Source organism: Mesoplodon bidens, assembly GCF_964165515.1.
Source record: "Mesoplodon bidens genome assembly, chromosome: 11".
NCBI lineage: Eukaryota > Metazoa > Chordata > Mammalia > Artiodactyla > Ziphiidae > Mesoplodon > Mesoplodon bidens.
Genome location: NC_138167.1, coordinates 71,739,256 through 71,760,353, shown reverse-complemented (window position 1 = coordinate 71,760,353; position 21,098 = coordinate 71,739,256). Strand labels below are relative to the sequence as shown.

General features: G+C 47.3%; 1 protein-coding gene across 1 annotated transcript in view; it reads right to left on the bottom strand.

Annotated features, from left to right (window-relative positions):
• Nucleotides 1–18,178, bottom strand: part of SYN3 (synapsin III) — a 455,663-nt gene extending 437,485 nt beyond the window's left edge. Inside the window, exon 1 of the mRNA XM_081249878.1 lies at nt 18,110–18,178. The gene's annotated coding sequence lies outside the window, so the exon portion shown is untranslated. The remainder of the gene's footprint in view (nt 1–18,109) is intronic.
• Between the last annotated feature and the right edge of the window lie 2,920 nt (nt 18,179–21,098).

Genomic DNA, 21,098 nt, shown 5'->3' with positions numbered 1-21,098 from the left:
CTGGCACCTACTGGGCAGCACTCTGGGGCAGACTCTGCAGTGACCTTCACCTTGGAGAGCACTGGCTCAGAAAGTTCTGGGAACAGTGGACTCAGCTGCAGTTATGGGGACACAGTCCCCTCTTGCAGGCTAGAGAAGCTGGCAGGCAGTCTCATGCTCACACAAAGAAGCAGGTGTGGGCAAGGCTAGCATGCAGGTTTTTGCTAAAATAGGTAGTAGCTACTGCCACTGGCTCCCTGTGTGACCCTAACAGTAATGGTGATGATGATGATGATGATGATGATGATGATGATGATGGTAATAATAACAATAATAGTAGCAACTAATAGCAGTAATACTAATAGTAATACAATAACTGTAATAGTAACAATAGCAACAATATTATAAATATATAATATTTATATAGTGCTTCCTATGTGCCATGTACTGTTTTAAGCCCTGTTTATATATTCAATCAATTAGTCCTAATAGGAATCCTTCATTATTATCTGCTTTCCATGCAGAGGACCAGAAAGGAAGAGTAACTTGCCCAGTTGTCACTGTGATTCGGTGTGGAGTCAGAATGGGGCCCAGATGATTTGGCTCCCCATCCCACACTGTCAGCATCCATCAGCATCCCCCTAGGCAAGTCACTCCGTCACCCCTCCACCCAGGGGCTTCTCCCATTGGTAAAAGGAGGAGCTCAGATCTGAAGAACTCAGATGCACATCTTTGATTCTCACTTTCAACAGAAAGAACCAGACACAGAAAAGTGGTTTCTTTCTCTACCTTCCTTTATCCTGATTTCTAATAATACTTGTCAGTCTATATTGATAATAGCAACATGGACAGACTTCCTGCTACATGCCAGACACTCAACTAAGCACTTTACCTGTACCCTCACTCTCTCCTACACTCCTAATAATCCTATGAGGAAGGTTCTAGTATCCTTATTTTAGTGCTGAAGCACCCAAGGCTCAGAAAGGTTCAGTAACTTGCCCAAGGTCACACAAGGGAAGGTATGGAACTCTAATCAGGTTCCTCTGACCTCACAGTCTAGGCCTTTAACCACAGGTTTTGTCAGTTTGTTTCTCCTCCTCCCTCCTTCCTCTTTAGGAACAACTGAGCTGGGGAAGTAGCTGGCCTTAGCCAAGCAGCAGTAATGCCCCCTTAGGCCAGGCGCTATGATACCTCATGGTTGATGACATGTGACAGGTGGAGGGAAGAGCCCATGGGAAGCAGAGCTTTCCTATCCCGGCATCAGATTTCCACCCAAACATCCCCAGGCAGCCGCTGCCAACTCCTTCCAGAGTGTGGCCCCCCAGTCCTCTCCAGCTGTCACTTGCAGGCAAGGGGAGGTTTTTGCACAGTCCGCATGGAGATGGCGGCGGGGGCCTCCAGCTCCTGCAGAAAACAGCCATTTCTGCTGCACTTGCTGGTCAAACTACTGAAGATAAGCTGGACTCGCCTTCACGCCCATAAATTTATTTATTTTGGCTGCATTGGGTCTTCGTTGCTGCGCACGGGCTTTCTCTAGTTGCGGCGAGCGGGGGCTACTCTTTGTTGCAGTGCACAACGAACGGTCTTCTCATTGCGGTGGCTTCTCTTGTTGTGGAGCATGGGCTCTAGGCACACGGGCTCGGTAGTTGTGGATCACAGGCTCTAGAGCCCAGGCTCAGTAGTTGTGGCGCACGGGCTTAGTTGCTCCGCAGCATGTGGGATCTTCCCAGACCAGGGCTCGAACCCATGTGCCCTGTATTGGCAGGTGGATTCTCAACCACTGCGCCACCTGGGAAGCCCTCCACTTACTTTTTTTTTTTTTTTGCGGCACATGGGCCTCTCACTGTCGTGGCCTCTCCCATTGCGGAGCACAGGCTCCGGACGCGCAGGCTCAGGGGCCATGGCTCACGGGCCCAGCCGCTCCGCGGCATGTGGGATCCTCCCGGACCGGGGCACGAACCCATGTCCCCTGCATCGGCAGGTGGACTCTCAACCACTGCGCCACCAGGGAAGCCCTCCACTTACTTTTTTAAATCACAGAAAGGTTTTCTCATATCCTTTCCCAGGGGGTTTGGACCTGCCTGGGGACAGAATCCTTCTCAGGAAAGGTGGAGACCTTCAAGGGCTTCAGAACGTGGCATGACATCAGCCCCAGGGTTCCCCTGCCCCGAGTGCTGCAGCATCTTCTTTTTTGGAGAAGGGGGATTAGGGGTGGAGGGAGGAATCGAGTGACCCTGAGAACTGACCCCAGGCAGGAGTCATCCCATTTTACAGAAGAGTCGAGTTAGGAATCTCGACTAGGAGTCAGGCTAGAACTCAGCCTTTCTCCCCTCCCTGGATCGTACTGCGAATAGCCAAGATGGTGAAGGACCCCTGAGCTGCTGGAGGAAACCCGGGGCTACTCTGGGACTTCTCCTGCCTCTCGACCCTGGGGCCCCAGGACTCTGTTTTGTAGAGCTCGCAACAGAAGAGCCCTGGTAAGGCAATCCTGCTCCAAGACTCCTGTTTCACCTCCCAAGGCTCCCTTCCCATAAAGCCTTGGTGATGCCCCACCAGAATCATTCCCGCCATCGTGAAAATGAACCATATAATGAGCATTTTCAGGGCACCAGGCTCCACGCTGAGCAGTGAGGGTCTCTGTCCAGCCTCATGGCAGTCCTGGGAGATGGGTGTCACCAACCCCGTTATATGGATAAACAAATCCATGTTCAAGGAGGTGAGATGACATGTCTAAAGTCACCCAGCCAGTATGGGATGGAGCCAGGACTCAAATTTAGGTCTGTCTGGCCCCAAGGCCCATGCTCACTGCTGCTATAACCACAATGTCTCCAGGGAGGTGTTTCAGCCTCCACATTTGCATATTAATGATAATATCCCCTTGCCTCCTTTAGCCCTTTAATCAAATACCCTTTTAAAAATTTGCTCCCACTCCAATGAAGTTGTAAAAAAAAAAAAAAGAGAGAGCTTTACATTAATCTGGGAATTGATTAGAAACTCCCCATTGGAATAAAATGTCTCCCCTTAAGAAAAAAAAAAAAATTTGCTCCCAACACTCCTTTTCCCCTTCCCTGCTTTAGTTTTCTCTGCAATTACCTATCACCATCCAACGTATTACATATCTTACTTTTGTAGTGTATTGTTTCTCTGCTGCCCCCCCAACTTGAATGTGGTCCCCATGAGGTCAAAGATTTGGGTTTTTCTTTTTTCACTGTTACATCTCCAGCACCCACCAGAAAGGGATGGCACATGGTAGGCATTCAAAAGATATTTGTGAGTCAAAGAAACTGAGTGAATCCACCTCTTGTATCGTCAATGGTTTCTTCCATGTCCCTATGTTATACATGTTTTGAGGACAGGGCTTGTATCAGATTCACCTCCACACAGTCCCATAATAGAGCAAAGGGGTTTGTTCTGGGTGTGGGAATGAATGAAAGGGATGCTTTCCCACTCTCTTCGTCTCCGTCAACTTCCAGTTCAGACATGCACAATCTCCTGCATGGACCACTGTAAAACCCTCCTTCCTGTCTCCCTGTATCCAATTAGGTCTCCTCCAAATCCATTTCCATAGCATACAGTGTCAGAGACTTTTTTTTAAACAGAAATCTGACCATGTCACTGCCCTGCTTAAACACCACAGTTGCTCCCTGATGTATATCCAAGCTCTTCCATGCAGCTCTGAGGCCCTTCCTGCCTGGCCAGCTGAAACTACAGCTTCCTCTCCCACATGGTACCTTTTCACATTAATCTCCACTAACTCCGATCTGCTTTCCTCCCACGTGGTCTTATGCCTTTGCCTATGCTTTTTCCACTTCCTGGAATACCATCCTCTTTCATTCTCCTCTAAGCGCCCCCCTCCTCCCAATCCCATGGGGTTAGTGAACTCCATTCATCTTTCAAAATTCAGCTCAGATACTCCTTGCTCAGGAAACTTCAAAACGCTCCCAGATGATGTAGTTCTCCTTCTGTGTTGTCTGTCAGTCTAGCCTGACTCCTAGCTGAGATTCCTAACTTGACTCTTCTGTAAAATGGGATGACTCCTGCCTGGGGTTGGTTAGGCAGCAAATTCAACCATCCAACTACTATGGACTGAATGTTTGTGTCCCCCCCAAATTCACATATTGAAGCCCTAATCTCCAATGTGATGGTACTAGGAGATGAGGTCTTTAGGAGGTGATTAGGTCGTGGGGGTGGAGCCCTCATGATGGGATTGTGCCCTTATTAGAAGAGACACAAGAGACAGCTTACGTCCTCTCTCCCTGCTTTCCACCCAGCAAGGACACAGCAAGAACATGGCCATCTGCAAAGCAGGAAGCAGACTCTGACGGAACCCAGCCACACTGATGGTGGACTTCCCAGGTTCCAAAACTGTGAGGAACGATGTCTGTTGTTTAAGCATTAGGTCTATGGTAGTTTGTTATAGCAACCAGAACTCCTAAGACAACAACACAGTTGAAATAAGGGAAGAAAAGGCCCTAGACCCACCAGTTTACAGCACCTTTTTCTATACTTTACAAAAGGACAAAAGGTCTTCAGTCAGATTATATTGATTCTTCCTTAGGAAACAATGCCTATATATTGGGTAATTTGCCTTCCCTGACTTCAGCCAAACACACACAGCAAATCAGAATTTTGCTGGAGGAAAGTACACTGGCTACTTGAAGCGGAAAGACAGATTTAGAAGAACTCTAGACATAATAATCTAGGGTCATCTAGTATAATGGTGAACAGTCTCACAAATAACAACAACTTTTAGGGTCATCATGTATTATAACATTTTATTTTGCTCTTTCAAACCTCAAAAAAGATATACCATACTGGTTTTTATTTACCAGACAAGAAAGAATAAAAATAGTAAGTTTTAACCCAAAGGCTAAATTCGGAAAAGAAAAATCTTCATAACATGAAACTTTATCACTGAAATAGTCCCTACATGGAATAACCCTAAGAATAACACAATGGTAACACAGTAACTATTGTATGTGTGTTATTGCTGCTACTACTGTTGAATACTTCTCATACTTAGAAGATGCCCTGGAGGGTTTATGCAGCATAATAGTTAAAAACATGGGTTCTGAAGTCAAAACGATCTGGGTTAATATCCCAGCTCTTCTATTTCCTAGCATTGTGACCTTAGGCCTGTCATTCATCTTTCTGTGTCTCACTTTGCTCATCCTAAAACAAGGATAATAATTCTATCTCATCCATAGGCTTGTTGTGAGAATGAAATGCGTTAATCCATGTGAAGTGCTTTGAACGAGGCTTGGCACATAGCGAGTGTGCGATGAATTAGTAGTTAAGCCACAGGAAGATGTGGCTCTGGCATCCTTGGAAAGCAGGCAGGATGACGTATGTGCAGGAAGGAGATGCAGAGTCTGTGAGCTTTGAGGAAGGCCCAGGGTAGGACTGGGTAAAGGGCATCCTGCAACCAACCTCTGCATACTCCACGCCAGCCAGCTCGTTCACTGTAGCCATAGCTTTCCTCAAAGGCACCACATCACAGGAGACTCTGCACACCCCGCTCTTGGACTGCTTGGTACCTTTCACTGTGGCCGGCCCCTTGTTAGTAAAGAGGGAGCTGATGAGTTGCTGCAATCCCTTTAGACTCACTGAGCACAGGAAGTCACATGGCTCCCACCCATCACTAAACAGACACGTACTCTTTGGTCAACCATCATCATCATCATCACCAACCTACATTTCCTCTTGGCTCCAGCCATTCTCTATGACTTCCAAGCTTCTGCGTTTGCTTTTCCCTCTGCCTGGCTGCCCTTTCCCCAGCTTTCTCCAAGTCAGAATTCCTGCTAAACACTCACACCTCCCCTCAAACATCACTTCTTCTGTGAAGTCAGCCCAGCTAGCTCCCCCAAGAGTTTCTCATAGTGTGGTCGGCCAATCACTGACACAGAATGATTTGTGGTGCTTGCTGACCACAGACCTCCTACTTTTGGGGTGGGAACCCAGTCAGCTGCATTGTTACCAACCTCCCAAACTGACTCTAATACACACTAAAGTTTAGAGAGGCTTCCCAGAGAGCTGGCCTTGCACAACTTACACTTAGCCATTTCTCTGTCACCTGGGCTCCCCCAGGACTTTTCACATGAACTCTGAGAGCACACCTTGTCATATTCCAGGTGAACTGCTTACAATACATCTCCCCTCACCAGACTGTGAGCTACTTGAGGGCAGAGAACATGCCTGAATTATATTTAAATTCTTGGTGCCTCCAGCAATGTTGCCATCCCTGAATCCTCTTTTCCCTCACATTCCATCCGTCACCAAGTTCAGATGGTTCTACTTTCAAAAGATTTTTTTTTTTTTACCACTTTTTCACCTCTTTACCACAATGACCTTAGTCCAAACTACCATCATCTCTGCCCATGGACTACTGCAATGGTCCACTTGCTGATCCTTCCAGTTTGACCCTTGTCCCCTACAACTTCCTTTCCACAAAGCATTCAGAATGATTCCTTAAAAACACATAAATCGGGCTTCCCTGGTGGCGCAGTGGTTGAGAGTCCGCCTGCTGATGCGGCGGACACGGGTTCGTGCCCCGGTCGAGGAGGATCCCACGTGCCGCGGAGCGGCTGGGCCCGTGAGCCGTGGCCGCTGGGCCTGCGCGCCCGGAGCCTGTGCTCCGCAGCGGGAGAGGCCACAGCGGTGAGAGGCCCGCGTACAGCAAAAAAAAAAAAAAAAAAAAAAAACACATAAATCACATATTCAAGAAAGCACTGATATCCAGAAAATATAAAGAATACTCAAAACTCTAGAGTAAGAAACACAAAAGCAACTTAAAAAATGGGTAATAGACCTGAACGGACACTTCACCAAAGAGGATATAAGGAAGGCAAAAACACACATGAAAAAAACACACATTTGCCATTAGGGAAGTGAAAATTAAAACCATGGTGAGATACCACTAAATGGCTAAAATAAAAAATACTGAAAATGCCAAGTGCTGACAAGAACACAGAGCAACTAGAACTTTTATACACTGCTGAAGGGAATGCAAAATGATACAACCATGCTGGAAAATAGTTTGGCAGTTTCTTATGAAACTGAATGTAAATTTACCATATGTCCCAGCAATCCAACTCCTAGGTATTTATTTACCCTAGAGAAGCAAAAATGTATGTTCACACAAAAACCTGGACACAAATGTTTATAACAGCTCTATTCATAATTGCCAAAAGCTGGAAAGAACCCAAGTGTCCTTCAAGGGGTGAATGGATAGACAAACTGTGATATGTCTATTCAATGGAACACTAGCCAGCAATAAGAATGAACAAACTCTTGACACGCCCAACAACATGAATGAATCTTGAAGACATTATGCTGAGGGAAAGAAGCCAGCCTTCAGAAGGTTACATACTGTATGATTCCTCTTATATGACATTCTCAAAAGGACAAAATGATAGTGAAGGAAAGTACAGCTGTAGTTGCCATATGTTAGAAGTGGGGTGTTTGTGGTTACAAAAGGATACCAGGAAGGAGGTTTATGATGAAAGAACTGGTCTGTGTCTCCACTGAGGTGTTGGTAGTTCCATGAATCTATACATGTGTCAAAAGACACATAACTCTATGCCAAAGCAAAGTCAATTTTATCATATAGCAATTAGAAAAATAAAATGAGTTGAAAGAATAAGTCAAACCATGTAACCGCCTTGTTCGAAACCTCCAACTTAGAATAGAATCCAAACTTCTCTCCACAGCCCATGAGTCCCCACCAGATCTGGTTTCAGGTACCTCTCAGGTCACATCTTCTCAAACTCTCCCTTCTTGTGCCTCTCTACCTACCCCGAGGCTCACTCACTATTTCCTCTGCCTGGAATTCTTTTCCACAGATATTTCCAAAAACCCATTTCTAAACCTCCTTCATGCCTCTGCTCAAATATCAACTTCTCAGAGAGACCTTCTTTAACTGACTTTTCTATAATGGCATTTTCCCTGCCCTTATACTGTTTCATTTTAATTCATGGCACTCATCGCTAACTGACATCTCACTGGATGTGCCTTATGGTTATTTTCTGTTTCCCCACCAGAATATAAGATCCACGAGGGTAGGAATCTTGTCTGTACCGCTCATCCTCAGCATCTAGGACATGGCCTATCACAAGATAAGAGCTCCATAAATATTTGTTAAATGATTAATGAATAAACCCAAGAGATGAATATTCAATGATGGAATTCCCAATGCTTTGAACTTGGAGATGTACTTTGGCTTCTTTGTAGCATCCCTCAAATCACCTGCCCACTTGGCCTCTGAGTAAAGCAGCCCCAGCCCAGCTACTGGTGCTTTAAAAATGATTTAAGTTCAACATCTCCCTTCTAAGTGCAGCCTTCTGGGTTCTTGGTTAGGTAACTGACATGAGGATGAGCTACGACAGGGCAAGGTTGTAAACACACTCATTCTTAGAGTAAGGCCACATGGGGTTTCCTACGGGCTTGTAAAAAGCCATCTAGAAGTGGGCATCTACTACTGTGGGCAAAGGAGTTGGAGGTGAGATTGAAGAAAGAAAAAATGTACCACCTCTCCTCAACACCCTCCCAAGGAGAAGGAATAAATCAGCACTTAGAGGACACCTGCTCTACATGTTCCAGTCACTCTCTAAAGGTTCTTATTTAATCCTCCATCCATCCTGCACGGTGAGGTCTATGGATCCCATTTTCATAAGTGAAAAAACCCAAACACGGAGAGGTTAAGTAACCTGCCCAATGTTACACATCTATAGGCAATGGCCGGTGCTTTGAACTCAGGTCTGTGTAGCGTCCAACCTCATTCTTTTCCCACTTTGAATTTTAGAAGCAATAGCCAGAGGCATGACGGTGAGCACTGTCCAGAGAAGCCAAACAGACGTGCCAGCCTCAAGTAGGAAATGCCAGCCTGGACACAGCTCACCAGGTTCTTCACTAAACCTTTTCAAAGACCGCATCAGCAAGTCTGCTAAAGCAAGAGGCTGAGTACCTTCCAGTAAAAGTGTACTCAGCATCTGCTCTGTAACTCAGATCAGGGTACCCACATATATTATCTCATTTAATTTTCATTATCATTTAAAAAGAGTTACATGTATGAAGTATTAGGGCTGTTTATCCAAAACAATGGCATAAACCCTGCAAGCAAACACGAACACCTTGAGAATTCTCTATCCCCCCACTTTATGCCAGTTAGAAATTTTGCAGTTACCTTCAAGACAGAGCAGTATGAAACCCCCCAACGGCATATAAATTTCATTTTGTGACTTCTTTTAGTCTTGGTCAGTGTTTTACGTACTAGTTGGCATAGGAATTATTGTTCAGAGCTACATACACAAAAACCATGTATAATGCAATTTTGGGGGCAGTGAAAATATTTTCAAAGGTATTTTGGTTCTGAATGATTTCCACCCCACACTATGGCTTTGGAATCTATGAGTAAGACGCAGCTCTACTCGACCTCTGGCCTCCTCTCATTCACTCCTGCTTGATAGTTAATCAAGAAATCTTAGATCCAGAAAGGAAATTAGAGACTACCGAATGCTACTCTTTGCCAGGGCAGCAATGCCTGAAGGTTACCACACACTTCTGATGACAGTGGTCCTACCCACTGGACCACTGCTACCATCAGCACACTCTTCCTGCATTTACCTGCTACCTGCTCCCCTCCACATCCACCCATGGCTGCTGGCTTTGCTCTCCAGCCCTGCAGAACAATTATAACACCTCTTTCCTATGATAATCGTTAGGATATTTGAAGCCCGGTATTAGGATGATTCTTTCTTAACGTTATAGTGATCAAGAAAAGAGTCACATATCCACACTGCCCTTTTTAATAATAACTTGATGGTTTTTATTTCTGGGTGTACATCTCTGCACATCCAAGATACTGACACCCACCTCCCCACAAGGTGGCTCCACTGATTAGGTCCTACATTGTGGGAGCTGTGCCCTGGAAACATGCAGCCTAGTTGGGAAGAGAAAGAACAGAGATCTCATGTCATGTGGCAAGTGTTCTTACAGTGGTATAAGTTAGGTGCCAGCCACATGTGGTGACAAAGGGTCAGGGTTGCAGCCCCTCCACTGGGAAAGATTGCTGACCTGTGAACTAGACGCTCCTGAAACACAGCTTGCATCCTGAGTCTCTCCAGGGAAACTGACCAGGTCTCACGCTTTGCTTGCTTACCAACCTCATCCGTGTCTCAGACACCTGCCTCAACATCAAGCGCACAGTAGGTGCTTAATGAGTCTTACTCCAACCCTCTGGCACTTCAAAAGGGCCTGGAGGTAAGAATAACTAAGTTGAAATGATCCCAAAGTTCTCAAATGAAGGTTCAAACAAACTGTTTACTAATAATACCACTTCAAACACCTAAGGCAAGGAGTCATCCCTGCCATCTGTTGACTCACTGAGTGATAAAGAACAGGTAACCTAACTTCTCTAGACCTTCATTTTCCCAGATATAAATGGAGGGGCCTGGTCCAAAGGATTGTAAAGTCCCTTTCAGATCCAGGGACCGTCTGCTGTCCCAGACAGTAAACTGGATAATCCACAATAATCTGGCTGAATTAGTCGATCTGAAAATCAGTGCATGATTTTTAGTAGAATGAAGAGCATGCAAAGAAGCAAAGGTAGATAAGGATTCCAGCTCCAGCCCTCCCGTCATTCCACCATGTCCCGCCATCCCAGTATTGTGACCAGCACAAATACCCCTGTCAACATTTACTGAATGATGATCTTGGGTAAGTCACTGAACTCCTTCAACCTTGATTTTCACATCTTTAGATTGTACATCTCACCTCCTGCCAGGTCTACTGGGAGGGTTACATGAGTTAAAATGTGTGTGAAGCCCCCAGCACCCAGAGGACACATGCTACGTGTCCCTTTATGCAAACATCCTTTACCCACACCCAATCCACTTAATCAACAGACTCAGATTCTGAGGCTTTTTCATGATCCAGAGCACAGACAGCCAGAGAGGAAGGGCTCTAAAAGTCAGCTGGTCCAAACCCCTCCTACCTCTGTGATTGACAACGAGGGAACTGAGGCTCAGAGAGGCACAGTGACTTGCCCAAGAACCTACATGTCAGGCAAAGCCTGATCCAGAACACAGGGTGGCAGAAGCCAGGGGTCATACAAGACATGGAGAGAAACATTTGCAGGCTCTGCTCTCCCTAAATAAACTGGGGACACTCCACGTATAACCAAATTCTGAAAAATAAAAACAATGGAACTTTTTATTTACCAATTTTGGGGAGGGCTGCAAGAGAGACGTAGCGTCATAGTTTATCCACGAAATGCAAGGTTTCCCTGAATTCCCTGTGAAATGAGTAGAGTTTCTTGCTAGCAGCCCTTCCCGGTTACTCTGCTCCCGTTTCCCCTCCCCATTTTGACTTTTTTCAGTTTGTACACTTGAGGCAGACATGCTGCATTAGAATCCTCTCTGGGCAAGGTGAGAAGTCTCAGGTCAGGGCAGTGATGCATGCCCCCTTAAACACAAACAGGAAAATCCTCACAACGGCACTGTCATAATACAAAAAGAATCCCCTCCCTCCCACCACCCCTAAGAGCTCCAGCATGGGACAATTAAGAACATGGCCGAATTCACGAAGGCACACCCATAACTCAAGGGTCAGGGATCCAAAGGTCCCCCTAAAAAACACAATCAAAAATCCCTGAGACCATTTAGGTATTTCTGGAGAAACCTCAGCCCAGAGTCCACCAAGGGCCACTCAGCTGAGTGGGAGCACCGAAGAGGAAGCACAGACAAGATACAGAAGGGCCCGGGTGACAGCTGGCTCAGGGAGACGGTGCTAACCTGATGGACCCCCGCTCCTGCCCCAGACCCCCAGAGAAAAGCATTTCTCACCCAGAAGCATTTGGCAGAAAGTTACTTCAAGAGCACGCTTGTGGATCGTGCCTGGCCAACACACTCCCCACCAGTGTCTCCCTAATCCAAGCCCCACATTGTGTTCTTGAGTAAATAGACATACAGAGGGAGACAGTCCTGGCCCAGCTCACACCACACGTGCGGGCAGCTTTGCATGGAGTCTGTGCCTGTTTCCTCCCACTGCCCCAAGGCTCCTCTCCAGGTCCACTCTTCCTTCCAAAACCCAGGGCTTACCTCCCGGTCCCAAGGATCCCGCAAGGTTGAACAATGCTCAGAAGCAGGTGGCCATTTAGCAAGTCATCCAGTGGGACCTCTTCAGGTCAGAGCAGCTGGAGCTGTGCCCATCCCCAGTGGCAAGGAGAGACTGCCGTGTGGAACTTTGAAAGGGCTCTCTCTTCGCTAAACAATCCTGATCATCCCCCTCCTCCTCCTCCCCCTCCGGAGTACTATGGAGACATGTGCTCTGCTTGAGAAGAGGTAAGGAGGAAGGTGCAGCTATTTCCTGGAAGAAAGGCAGCAGCCAGCTGAGCCATGCTACACACTCACACCTAGCAGAAGAGAAATGGGGAAAAAATAGCTCTATGTGCTGCCACAGAATTATTAACCCTTGGGCTCCAGCTGTACTCCTTACACAGCTGAAGCAAGAGAAACAATATACTTAACCAATAGAGTGCCAGCCAAAGGCATTACATCATCGGTCAGCACTGCCATTGGCTAATAATTCCTAGAGGGCATTATCTGCTTCTAGGTGCTTAACCCTTTTGTGTACATCATAGCAAAGACTCAAGCATTTGGTCTAAGCCAGTGGTTCCTGGATCTTGCTTTTATCAGGATCATCTGGGGTGCTTTCTAAACATACAGGTTGCTATGTTCCACCCCAAACCATGTGAATCAGATTCTTCAGAGGATGCATGGATTTCTGTATTTTAAACAGTGTTCAGAGTGTGGAGACCACTGGTCTATTCAGAAAGGCTTCCTCTCCAAAAGATAAATGAGACGACGTTTTTCTGAGCATTTATTATGTGCCCAATATGTTACTACACCTTCTCATTTACTTCCTGCACTGAGCAGTGGATGTGACTAGCTCAATTTCACAGGTGTAGAAAGGAAGGTTCAGAGACTAAGTCATTTGCTCATAGATGGAGCCCGGCTTTGAAAGCCAGGCTGTTTGCACCATACCTTGCTACTCCTCTGAAGCTTCCACTTGAGATCAAACCAAGCTATTTGTCTACTTATTGCCTCCAGGGTTATAGAAAAGATAGACATTCTGGATGAGCTGGAAAATGCCAGTAACATGGGAAGAACTGGGGAGTGAAAAGAATAGGGAATTCCCATAGCAGGTGTTCAGGGATCATGAACCTTCCAGAGAATCATTCTCTTTCTCAGGCTCAGTTCTTTTGCTTCTGCTACAAATCTCTGCTTAGCTGTCACTTTCTCTAGGAAGCCTCCTCCCATCCCCAGATCTGGGAGAGACGCCCCTGCTCCAGGCTCCTATGGTCCCCTGTATCAGTGGACTACAGCTGCTTGTTTACTAGGTAAATTCCACAAGGTTAGAGCCATTTCTACCTTCACCAACATATGCCCAGCACAGTGCCTGCCACATGTGAGTACTCAATCATGACTGTGGAAAGAAAGAAAGAAAGGAGGGAGGGAGGGAGGATGGAAGGAGAGAGGGAGGAGGGGGGGAGGGAGGGAAGGTCTTTGCTGAAGTTCTAAATAGCATCACGCTGAGGTGTGAAAGGCAAAGGACTGGAAGCCAGGGGAACGACATGAACAAACGGTCTGACCTTGGGCAAGTTCATTCTTAGGGGGCCTTGGTTTCCTCACCTGAACATGAGAACAGTAGCACCTTCCTCATAGGCAGTTATGAGGATCAAATTAAAGAATGATCCAGACTCAGATGTGCTCCTCTATACTCTCTCTCTCCCTAGATTTCACCTATTTTACTGGCTGACATCTAAGTGCTGACAACTCCCTTATTTATTTCTCCAGTCCAGATGTCCCCCCAGGCTCTGTGTGGATGTCTTCCAGGCCATCTCCAAGAGAGCATGTGGATTTTCTCCCCTAACCACAGCCTGTTCCACATCTCCACTCTCTGATGCTCCCATCCACCAATTTTTTTTTTTTTTTGGTAATTGGGGTGAAATTCATGTAAAGTAAAATTAACCTTTTTAACGTATACAGCTCAGTAGCATTTAGTACATTCACAATATTCTGCAACCACCACCTCTACCTAGTACCAAGATGTTTTCATCACCCTAAAAGGAAACCACTTACCTTTAGGCAGTCAGGCCCCACTTAGCCTTCCTCCCCCTCTGCACTCTGGCAAACACCAACCTGCTTTCTGTCTCTGTGGGTTTGCCTATTCTGAATACTTCATATAAATAGAATCATGTAATATGTGACCTTTTGTGCCTGGCTTTCTCCGCTTAGCATGTTTTCAAGGGTCATTCACATGGTAGCATGTATCAGTACATCATTCCTTTTTATGGCTGAGTAATATTCCATTGTAAGTATTTACCACATTGTGTTTATCCATTACCCTGTTGATGGACATTTGACATCCACCCAATCTTGAACCATAAACCTGGGGGGTCATCCTTGACCCTTCCGTTTCCCATATTCCTGACACCTAATGTATCAGCAAGTCCTGTCATTTAACACCCCAAATACAGCTTCAATTCTTCTACTTTCCCAACACTATTGCTAGCCTGCAGCCAGGACACCAACACCTCTCTCACCAAACTCCCAATTTGTGACAAGGTCCCATTCTTCTCCCTACTCCGTTTTTCACCTGGTAGCTGCATAAACCACATCATCCATTCACTTCAGCAATATTTACTGAGTGCTTTTCTTCACGGAGCTTGCCTGCCAGAGGCATAACAGACAACAAACAATTATATACTGTATTTATAACACCAGGTCATTACTAGGCTTAAAATCCTTCACTGACTTTTCATTGCACTTTGAGTAAAATCCAAGCTCAGCATGGCCTTCCAAGGCCCCATCTATTTCTCCAAATTCATCTCAGGTTGCTGCCCTATCATGCTGTGCTCCATTCCTCCACCTCGTGGTTCTTGAACAAGCTGTTCTCTCTGCCTCTTGACCTTGGCATTGCTGGATCTTCCTCATCCCTTAGATCTCAGTGTAAATATCTCTTACTGGTGATACCACTCTTCTAAGCAGATCTACCCTTCATTCACTTCACTCATTCAATAAATACATGCTAAACACTGTGCTAGGATAAAGTGATGTATGATCTCCTGGAGCCTTTAGTCTAGTGGGGATGACCCATGACAGGGAAGTAAATAAAATGTATGAGCAAGTATGATGAAGGGGGAGTAAAAGAGAGGGGAACTGCTTTTCACAGGATGGTCCAAAAGGCCTTTTTGAGGTGAGAAAGAGTCAATTGGGAAGACAGCCTGTTACTCTCCATCACACCCTGGCTATGCAATGGTCCATCCTTCAATGTTTGCTTTGGAGGAATCAAAGCATTTAACGTCAGTCTCTGTCTCCTCTAACAGACAGAACTGTATTCCCAGCGCCTAGGACAGGGCCGACCTTTTAGGAGACACTCAATGCACATTGATGACTTAATTATTAATTACTTAATCAATCCACCAATGAAATCACTGCATAGACTGTAACAAGTCATTATTGTTTTTGCTGTTGTCGTTATTGTTATTATCTTGTGGCAAAAGGACACCTACTCTGCTGGGTTTTAGAAAACACCAACTGTAGGGCTTCCCTGGTGGCGCAGTGGTTGAGAGTCTGCCTGCCGATGCAGGGGACACGGGTTCGTGCCCCGGTCCAGGAGGATCCCACATGCCGCGGAGCGGCTGGGCCCATGAGCCATGGCCGCTGAGCCTGCGCGTCCAGAGCCTGTGCTCCGCAACGGGAGAGGCCACAACAGTGAGAGGCCCGCGTACCTCAAAAAAAAAAAAAAAAGAAAACACTAACTGTAAATGTAACTGTAAAATGAGAATAAAAGTACCTAAATTGGAGTATTACTGGGTAGCTAGGAGAGAATGCATATGCAAAACAGACACTCAATAGTAGTCATTGTGGCCATTATCATGAAAGGTTCTTTCCTCACAGAAGCTGATCTACTCAATTCAAACTCCAAAATCCATTTTCAGGCACAGGCAAGAAGTTTAAAGGTGAGAAAAGGAACACTTCTTAAATGCCTGCTCTGCACTGCGCACCTTCTGTCAGTCATCTCAGCCACTTCCCAAGCCCACCCTGTAAGGTGGCTGCGGTGCTACAGTTCTCAGTACCCCCAAGACCGAGGCACCGCTTACTCCTTTGTGCCGGCTGCTGGGAGTGTTGGCTATGCATGGCTCCCAGCTGAGTTCCGCTTCAGGAACTGTCCTGCTGAAGGGACAGCCAAAGTTGTGCCCCCTTCCTTGGGGGCAGCCTGCCCCCACTGGCTGGTCAACATGGGGTTTCAAAGGCCTGGCCCCATGCCTCAGAAGATCAACTGAGGCCTCTCTTGCTCTGCATCACGGACCAACTTCTCCCTCTGTCCCATCCTGCTTCCCTCACCACCCCCTTCCTTGGAGAGTGAGACCATTCCCCAAGAATCCTCCTACACACAGTTCTCAGAGCCTCCGAGTCTTTTTCCAGGGAATGCAACCGATGACAGGTGGGGATGATGACTTCCTTTTAAATCAGAAAACTGAGGCTCAGAAAGGTTGATAATGTCCCCAAGACACATGGCTAAAGTGACTTTCGGGTTTGACTCCCCGTCAAGACCTTGCTCTTCACGACAGCCTCTAACAGCTGAGGCTGTGTCTCTGTGAAGCAGAAGGAGGAGCCCAGGGAGAGGGGAAACCACAGCAGAAAGGGCAGGCAGAGGTACCCATCACAGTCCTCCAGGGGGCATCCCTGACGACAAGGTCCAGGTCAAAGCCTCCAGAAACAATATAAAAATGACCTGCAGGTTGCAGAGGCAAGCAATCACATGGGCAACATCTCCCTGCCTGAATGATCCCCTGAATGATCCATGCCTGGAAGCCAGGGAGCAGGGCTCCTGCGCAGATGGGGCTGCCTTTAGGGATCAGAGTATTTGCAGCCCCATCCAAAATATGAGCTACAACTTAGCAGCTTTCTACTGCTCCAATCTCCATCCATTTTCCACAAAGCTGCCAGAATTCTTCCACTGCCCTTCTTGACCCCTGGACAATATTCTATATAGTCTAAGTTTGCATTTTAAGGTCTGTGCATGTTTTAGCTCCTGCCATATTAACAGTTCATTTCCTACCCACCTTTTGTGGTCCTATTTGATTAGCTGATATAGGATTACCTGATGGTCTAAGTCAGGATACTGGCCTTTTTCAGTTTCTTTACCTTTGCACAGGAAAATCTATCTGGAATTCCTGCTACACACACACACACACACACACACACACCACACACACACACACACACACACACACACGCCTACACAGCTTTCAGCCTGGCAAACCCTCCTACTCTTCCTGTCCCCACTCAATAATCACCTCCTCTCAGACGCCTTCCTGGCTTGCTCATGGTCCTCCCCTCCCCTCCCTTCCCCTCCCCTCCCCTCCCGTAACATCCCCTGTAGTACAGTGCACTGTAATTGTTCCTCGTATTGTCCTTCTTAGCCCCAGGAGCTCCTCCAAGGCACTTCATCCTGACGCTAGGGCTTAGCACAGTGTCTGGCACGCAATAGGAACCCAATAAATGCTGAATAAATACACGGGGCGCTGCATAAAGTGCTAGTCTCTCTGCTCTTAGCTTGGCCAGAAAACCGCTCTGAGATTTTTTTTCCTGAGTTCCAGGAGACCTGGAAATAGGAAATGGCTTAACAAATCTGACTCCTAGCCCCGGGGCAACAGGTCAGGAGGCGTCTGAAGACCTAGGCAGAGCAAAGTCCGGCCCCTGCGGTCTCCAGCTACCCTCAAGCTCTTCCCTGGGCCCCGGCGCTGGGTGGAGATTCTCTTGGAAGCCACTATCCTGAGACCCTCTGGCTCCCGGGCACCTCAGGCATCCCCGCACGAGGACCTGTCTATCCCAGGGTCGGCCCCGGGGACCAGGAAGCAGCAGCCCGGGGAGGCAGCGTGGCGCGGCGGCTCCTCGCCTCCCTGCCGGGCCCCTCCGCGCGCCGGCATCCCGCGGCACACAGCCGGAGCGCCCGGGGACGCAGCCTAGCGCCAGGACGCCACCAGCAGCCCCGGCGGGAAGCGGCGGGGACTCCCTGCTGCCAGAAACCCCACAAAGTCTACTTCGCTGCGGGCTCTGCTTACCGTGCGAGCCACCAGGAACCAAGAGCTGGGTGGGTGCCTATGCCTCGGCACCCGCCTGCTAATCCGCTCGGGTCCGGGAACTCAACCTCCGCACCCCACTGCGCGCTAGCGTCTCCTCTCGGCCGCCCGGCCTCCTCGCGCCGCCGCGCCCCATTGGCTCGGGCAGCCAGGACCCGCCCACAGGAGGCTCCGCCCCTGCCACCGCCCCTGCCGCCGCTTCTGCCTTCTCCCACCCAGCACCTCGTCTCTTCAAGCCGGAAAAGTGCTTCTAGACTCAGCTCTCACACGGCTCGGGCAGCCGAGAAAGGTAATAATTCTCCATCCCAAGAGCGTCTAGACGCCTCTCGGGGAGTGTGAAGAGTGCAGAATCCCTGGAAGCCAGCTTTGAGAAATTCACCTGACCTCCCTGGCCCTCAAGAGGCTCCTTCTCAAATCCCACCGCAAATGTCTCAAGCCGTGTGCTAGGCACTTAGCGCCAGGGGTGCATCGGGGAACTAGACAAAGTCTATCGCCCACATGGACTTTGCATGAGGTAGGGGTTGGGGAAGGCTATATGCAAATAAACACATAAAAAGATAATGTCAGATTGTTGTGAGCATTATGGGTGGAGGTGATTAAATAAGAAAGGGGGCCGGGGATGCTATAAATGGGATGGTCCCGGAGGCCACTTTGAACCAGGAGATGGAGGATAAAAGCGATTCCAGGGCTGGAGGAAGAGCCTTGAGGACAGGGGGAAGCAAATGCTCCGTGGTTCTGAGGCTGGAACTGTAGCCTAGGATGGCCCAGTGCAGTGAGCTAGCGGAGAGTGGGCCATGGCCAGAGAGGTGGACGGGAGCTAAGTCACCCAGAGCCGTGTGCGCCAGGGTGAGGAGCTCCAGTTTCGTTGTAAGGACAAAAATAAGCCAGTGAAGGGTTTTGAGCGGGACTGTGACAGTTTTAAAAGACCACGCTGGCTTTTTGTGTGGAGAATGGATTTTAGAAGAGAAAGAATGGAAGCAAGGAGACCAGTTAGAAGGTGTCTTAGTCTTATTCTGCTTGCGCTGCCATAGCAGAATACTATAGACTGTGTGGCTTAAACAAAGAAATTTATTTTCTCACAGTTTTGGAAGCCAGAGGTCCAAGATCAAGGCACCAGCAGGGTCAGTTTCTGGTGAGAGCTCTCATGCTGGCTTGTAGGCTGTTGCCTTCTCCCTGTGTCCTCACATGGTGGGTGGAGACAGAGCAAGCTCTCTGGTATCTCTCCTTCTAAGGACACTAATCCTATTGTGAGGTCCCCATCCCCATCATCTCATCTAAACCTGATTACCTACCAAAGGCCCCATCTCCAAATACCATCACACTATGGGTTCGGTATGAATGGGGGGCCGGGGGCTGGTACATAATTCAGTGCATAGCAAAGAGGCTATTACAGAAGTCCAGGCAAGTGATGATGGGGGCTTAGACCAAGGTGGTGACAGCAGAGCTGGGGAGAGTGGCCTGATTGAAATACATTTTGAGAGTATCATGGAAAGGCTTGATGATGGATTGGATTTAGGGGATGAGGAAAATGGATGAATGAAGAATGACTCCTAGGTGTTTACCTTGAGCTACCCATGGGATAATGGTGCTACTGCCAACATGGGGAAGACTACAGAGGAACAGGCTGGAGGCAGAGGGAAATGAAGGCTCTCTTGTTGACATTCAAGTGACCTGTTAGACATCCTATAACAACAATGCCAGGCTCTCTTCAAGTGTTTTCACATAGATTAACAATTGTCTGTATAATTCTCATAATAACCATATGGCGGAAAAGTACTCTCACTATCCCCATATTACAAATGAGGAAATGAAGGCACTGAAAGGTTAAGTGACTTGCCCAAGGTGGGTGGCTGGATACACAAGTCCAGAGCACAGGCAAGTGTCTGCAGCTGGAGATGTGCATTGGGGGTGCCCTGACCTGGGCTGTATGGAACCACCTAGAGAGAGCATGCAGTGTGAGAAGAGAGGAGAAACAAGGGCTGAGCCTTTGCAAGGTTCTCTTCCAACGTCTTCCACTTATTGCACGGTCACCTTTGCTCAGCGACCTCAGTCGATAAGAAGGAGTGACCCAACTTTAGTAACTAAGACAGAATAAGACTAGCTCAAGGATTGCACACTCTTAATACCGATGGGGACAGGCAGTAATTTAGCAAGTGAAGTTGGCAGGGTGTGATAGAACAGGGAGGGATGGGGGCTGTGACACACTGAGGTGTGCCCACCTGTCTAAGGAGCAGTCGTTACTCTGCAACAGCTGGTTTTTGCCATGGGAGAACATGGACCCTGAGTTGCCAGATGATCTGTTTTTTATTAAAGAGCCAGAAATTCAGATTATGTTAAATCTCCAGATTTTTTAATTTGGCAATTAATTTAATTCTAATTTGGCCAGGACTGTTGGGCAAAATCAAACCTATGTATGGGGGAGGATTTGCTCCTTTCGCCACGACTTATCACTTCTGGATTAGATAATATCTCAGGTCCTTCAAGAAACTTCCTGAATGGTTTCTGTCCAGACACAGATGGTGACAATAGTTGGACATAAGAGGACCAAGGAAATCTCAACTCAGGTAGCATAGCATAGTCTTTGATGGCATTTGGCCAGTCTCTGCCTTGACCCACCTGGCATATCATTTCTAAGCCTCAGTTTCCGCCCCTGTAAAATGAGGAGCTCAGAATAGTGCTCCTCCAAGACTCCTCCCAACTCTAACATTTGGAGTTATATCATAACAATAGTTTTTTTTAATATTGGTTTTCAAATACGCACAGGAAACTTACTTGGGGAAAAATGGAAAGGGTGTTCTTGTCTGGGTCTATAAATTCAAAAGACCTCACTAGTGTCAGTTTTAAACAAAGAAGAAAAGAGGAAACAGGGAGTGAGATAGAGGTTTAGTTGAGAAACCAGGCAAATTTTGGCAAAGAAAATTATTTTTTATTGTGCTATAAGAAAAAACAGCAATTAGATACAGGAATGCTT